Here is a 6,077-nt window from a genome sequence, read left to right on the forward strand (position 1 = left end):
CTTTTTGCAATCACCTACTGATACACGTTATGATTTAGAAAATTTTCTACATGTTATAAGTTATAAATTCTTTTAACACTCAGAACAACCTTATGAGGTAGGTCCTATTATTATTCATACTTATAGAAAAGAAAATTGTTGCCTAAGATCATCCAACTAGCCCACAATCTTTATTATTTTGCAGACACATTGTGGGGTTTGTTTTTTGTATCATTAGTAATATTTCTCAGGAAATGGAACACAGCACTGAAGAATGATTAAAAATAATTTTTAAAATGTGTATGGCAAAATTTATTTTCCAACAACAATATCTGCCATTCCATTTGCTTTTCTCAGTGTGACTTTTTCACATGTGAGTCTAAATGGTATCTTCTCCTTTAATAGGCAGGCAGATCTTATGACTCACTGATAGCCAATAGAATCTGAAAAAAGTGACTGCTGAAAGTAGGTCAGAAAAGGCTGTGCTACTTCCCTGTGATTCTCTTGAGACAACTGCTGCTGCTAAGTCGCTTCAATCATGTCCGACTCTGTGCGACCCCATAGACGGCAAACCACCAGGTTCCCGCATCCCTGGGATTCTCCAGGCAAGAACACTGGAGTGGGTTGCCATTCCTTCTCCAATGCAAGAAAGTGAAAAGTGAAAGTGAAGTCGCTCAGGTTCAGGTTCAGTCGCTCAGTCGTGTCCGACTTTTGCAACCCCATGAATTGCAGCACGCCAGGCCACCCTGTCCATCACCAACTCCCAGAGTTCACTCAGACTCAAGTCCATCGAGTCAGTGATGCCAACCAGCCATCTCATCCTCTGTTGTCCCCTTCTCCTCCTGCCCCCAATCCCTCCCAGCATCAGGGTCTTTTCCAATGAGTCAACTCTTCGCATGAGGTGGCCAAAGTACTGGAGTTTCAGCTTCAGCATCAATTCTTCCAATGAACACCCAGGACTGATCTCCTTTAGGATGAACTGGTTGGATCTCCTTGCAGTCCAAGGGACTCTCAAGAGTCTTCTCCAACACCACAGTTCAAAAGCATCAATTCTTCGGCACTCAGCCTTCTTCACAGTCTGACTCTCACATCCATACATGACCACTGGAAAAACCATAGCCTTGACTAGATGGACCTTAGTCGGCAAAATAATGTCTCTGCTTTTCAATATGCTATCTAGGTTGGTCATAACTTTCCTTCCAAGGAGTAAGCGTCTTTTAATTCCGTGGCTGCAGTCCTCATCTGCAGTGATTTTGGAGCCCCCCCAAAAATAAAGTCTGACACTGTTGCCACTATTTCCCCATCTATTTCCCATGAAGTGATGGGGCTGGATGCCATGATCTTCATTTTCTGAATGTTGAGCTTTAAGCCAACTTTTTCACTCTCCTCTTTCACTTTCACCAAGAGGCTTTTTAGTTCCTCTTCACTTTCTGCCATAAGGGTGGTGTCATCGGCATATCTGAGGTTATTGATATTTCTCCCGGCAATCTTGATTCCAGCTTGTGTTTCTTCCAGTCCAGCGTTTCTCATGATGTACTCTGCATATAAGTTAAATAAGCAAGGTGACAATATACAGCCTTGACGTACTCCTTTTCCTATTTGCAACCAGTCTGTTCCATGTCCAATTCTAACTGTTGCTTCCTGACCTGCATACAGATTTCTCAAAAGGCAGGTCAGGTGGTCTGGTATTCCCAATCTCTCAGAATTTTCCACACTTTATTGTGATCCACACAGTCAAAGGCTTTGGCATAGTCAATAATGCAGAAATAGATGTTTTTCTGGAATTCTCTTGCTTTTTCCATGATCCAGTGGATGTTGGCAATTTGATCTCTGGTTCCTCTGCCTTTTATAAAACCAGCTTGAACATCAGGAAGTTCATGGTTCACGTATTGCTGAAGCCTCGCTTGGAGAATTTTGAGCATTACTTTACTAGCATGTGAGATGAGTGCAATGGTGCAGTAGTTTGAGCATTCTTTGGCATTGTCTTTCTTTGGGATTGGAATGAAAACTGACCTTTTCCATTCCTGTGGCCACTGGTAAGTTTTCCACATTTGCTGGCATATTGAGTGCAGCACTTTCACACCATCATCTTTCAGGATTTGAAATAGCTCAATAGGAATTCCATCACCTCCACTAGCTTTGTTCACAGTTATGCTTTCTAAGGCCCACTTGACTTCACATTCCAGGATGTCTGGCTCTAGATAAGTGATCACACTATTGTGATTATCTGGGTCGTGAAGATCTTTTGTTACAGTTCTTCTGTGTATTCTTGCTACCTCTTCTTAATATCTTCTGCTTCTGTTCAGTTCAGTTCAGTTCAGTTGCTCAGTCGCGTCTGACTCTTTGCGACCCCATGAATTGCAGCACGCCAAGCCTCCCTGTCCATAGTAAGTGCACACAATTTCTGTCCTTTATCGAGTCCATCTTTGCATGAAATGTTCCCTTGGTATCTCTGATTTTCTTGAAGAGATCTCTAGTCTTTCCCATTCTGTTGTTTTCCTGTTTCTTTGCATCGATCATTGAAGAAGGCTTTCTTATCTCTTCTTGCTATTCTTTGGAACTCGGCATTCAAATGCTTATATCTTTCCTTCTCTCCTTTGCTTTTCGCCTCTCTTCTTTTCACAGCTATTTGTAAGGCCTCCCCAGACAGCCATTTTGCTTGTTTGCATTTCTTTTCCATGGGGATGGTCTTGTTCCCTGTCTCCTGTGCAATGTCACGAACCTCATTCCATAGTTCATCAGGCACTCTGTGTATCAGATCTAGGCCCTTAAATCTATTTCTCACTTCCAGTGTATAATCATAAGGGATTTGATTTAGGTCATCTAGCGGTTTTCCCTACTTTTTTCAATTTAAGTCTGAATTTGGCAATAAGGAGTTCATGATCTGAGCCACTGTCAGCTCCTGGTCTTGTTTTTGTTGACTATATGGAGCTTCTCCATCTTTGGCTGCAAAGAATATAATCAATCTGATTTCGGTGTTGACCATCTGGTGATGTCCACGTGTAGAGTCTTCTCTTGTGTTTTGAATCCGCTCCATCATGTTCAACTCTTAGCGACCCCATGGACTGCAGCTTACCAGTCTCCTCCATCCATTGGATTTTCCAGGCAAGAGTACTGGAGTGGGGTGCCATTGCCTTCTCCGCTTGAGACAGCTACTGTGTGCTAAGTCATTCACCAGTAAAAAGTGTGACTGCCTTGAAACAGTTGTGCTATACAAGCAGGCATTCTAGTCAACAGCTTAGCAGAGCTCCCAGCTGACACTTACCATCAATTCTCACTCTCACTGTGAGTGAGCAGTCTTGGATATCTACCCCAGATGAACTCATATAACTAAAACTCTACCAAAGCAAACTTGGGTCTGCTTGCCTGTGCACAGTAAAGCCAACCTACTGACACTCTTCTTCCTACATTATCAGTTTTGTTACGGGGAAGAACTGACTTCATTTCAGATGTGTTTCTTTTACAGATCTTTTACCTTGTTTCCCATTGCTTTTGATCTCTAAAAAGACACTCTTCACACCTAATGGATGGCCTTGGGGAACCCTGCTCCTCTGCCTGAATGTTTAACCAAAATGCCTTTGTTCAGGATCCTGTCCACCCACTGATGTCTACAGGAAGGAAGAAATTAACATCTCCTCCTTGAGGCTTGCCATTCCAGGAAATATTTGTAAGATTAATGGCCTTTTATACTTTACCTCCTCACCTCACCTCCTTCCTCACCCCCATCTTTGTTCTATAAAAGAACCTGGCATCCATACCCCAATAAGATGGTTATTTTGAGACATTAGTCTGCAATTTTCTTGGTCAGCTGGCTTTCTGAATAAAGTCCTATTTCTTGCCTTAACACTTGGTCTCTCAGATTTATTGGCCTGTAGTGTAGCACAGAGGGGACTGGGATTTGGTAACAGTTTATTTCTCTTTCTTGAACCATTGCCGTAAACAAATACTGTGAATTTTCTGTATTATCTCCTATGTTTAAAAACAAAGCAAAATGAAAAAACTGCCTCAACATTGCATTCTGCTTCAACTACCTCTCCATTCCTAGGGCATATTTGCTCACCATCTTCATTCTTCACCTTTCATTTTCTCTTCAATTTACTACAGTCTACCTTCAGCTCACATTACTCCACTGATACTGCTCTTGTTAGGTTCACCAATGACCACCAAGTTATAAATATTGCCAAGATCCTGACTCCTTGTCCATTGATGCTGAATAGAAATAAGCAGACAGAGTTTGAAAGAAATAGAAAGTGTGGCTTTATTCCTTTTGCCAGGTAAGAGGGAGAACACAGGAGACTAACAGCTCAAGAACTCTGCCCCATTCACCTAGGGGGATTAAAAGAGGTTATATAGACTGGGACTCATTGTCTGAGGTAGAAAAATGATAAGCCTCAAACTAATGAAGGTCTTATATGCAGAGCACATCATGAGAAATGCTGGGCTGGAAGAAGCACAAGCTGGAATCAAGATTGGCAGGAGAAATATCAATAACCTCAGATATGCAGATGACACCACCCTTATGGCAGAAAGTGAAGAGGAACTAAAAAGCCTCTTGATGAAAGTGAAAGAGGAGAGTGAAAAAGTTGGCTTAAAGCTCAATATCAGAAAACTAAGATCATGACATCTGATCTCATCACTTCATGCGAAACAGATGGGGAAACAGGGAAACAGTGTCAAACTTTATTTTTGGGGGCTCCAAAATCACTGTAGATGGTGACTGCAGCCATGAAATTAAAAGACGCTTACTTCTTGGAAGGAAAGTTTTGACCAACCTAGATAGCATATTCAAAAGCAGAGACATTACTTTGCCAACTAAGGTCCGTCTAGTCAAGGCTATGGTTTTTCCAGTGGTCATTATGGATGTGAGAGTTGGACTGTAAAGAAAGCTGAGCGCCGAAGAATTGATGCTTTTGAACTGTGGTGTTGGAGAAGACTCTTGAGAGTCCCTTGGACTGCAAGGAGATCCAACCAGTCCATTCTGAAGGAGATCAGTCCTGGGTGTTCATTGTAAGGACTGATGCTGAAGCTGAAACTCCCGTACTTTGGCCACCTCATGCAAAGAGTTGACTCACTGGAAAAGACCCTGATGCTGGGAGGGATTGGGGGCAGGAGGAGAAGGTGATGACAGAGAATGAGATGGCTGGATGACATCACCGACTCGATGGACATGAGTTTGGGTAAACTCCAGGAGTTGGTAATGGACAGGGAGGCCTGGCTTGCTGCAATTCATGGGGTCGCAAAGAGTTGGACACGACTGAATGACTGAACTGAACTGAACTGAACTCTAGAAAGTTTGGCTTTGCAGGTCCTGAACCTTTGACTCCTGGACATCATCCAAGGGTTCTCTTTCTTGATTAACTGTCAATTGGTTTCAAGCAATTCAAAGAGACGAAAAAAGAAAAAATTGTGGTTTCAATGCAATTTTATATCTGTTCCTACTCTTCTATCATGATCTATAACAATGATACACCTTTAATTTGAAAACATATGTTATCAATGCAAAAGACTAGAAGAGCCTGAATGTAAACAATAAAAATTCGGAAATCACCTATGACTATGGACATCTTCAACACTATATTTAAAAACAAGAGTTCTTAGTGTACTTACCTATTCAGAAGAGAAAGGAAACTGTACAGACCACAAGACAAGTTAGACGAACTGAGTAATTATCAGGGTTGGTTTTTTTTTTATATATAATTATTATTTCATTCTCTGTTTTCTAAAATTTCTATACGGAAGATGTAACCTGGAACAGATGAAAATAGAGCAAATAGAACATGTATTATGTGATTACATGGTAGATAAATGACCCAGGGATCGAACTCGGGTCTACCACATTGCAGGCAGATTCTTTCCTATCTGAGCCACCAGGATGTTCCACATAAATGAATAAGTAAATTCTTCTCTCTACTCTACGCCACTAACCAAATACAGACTCACTAGACATTAGCCCTCTGTTAGCCACAGTAACACAGGAAAACTACTCCTGTCTTCTTTGAACAACGAAACTACTGGTTCAACAAACCACGAACTCTCTTTCCCATCATTCCTTTCCCTTAAGCTTCCCAGGAATCCTAGGGCTCAAGAGGAGGCAGTTA

This window comes from Ovis canadensis, chromosome 12 (genome assembly GCF_042477335.2).
Source record: "Ovis canadensis isolate MfBH-ARS-UI-01 breed Bighorn chromosome 12, ARS-UI_OviCan_v2, whole genome shotgun sequence".
Taxonomy (NCBI): domain Eukaryota; kingdom Metazoa; phylum Chordata; class Mammalia; order Artiodactyla; family Bovidae; genus Ovis; species Ovis canadensis.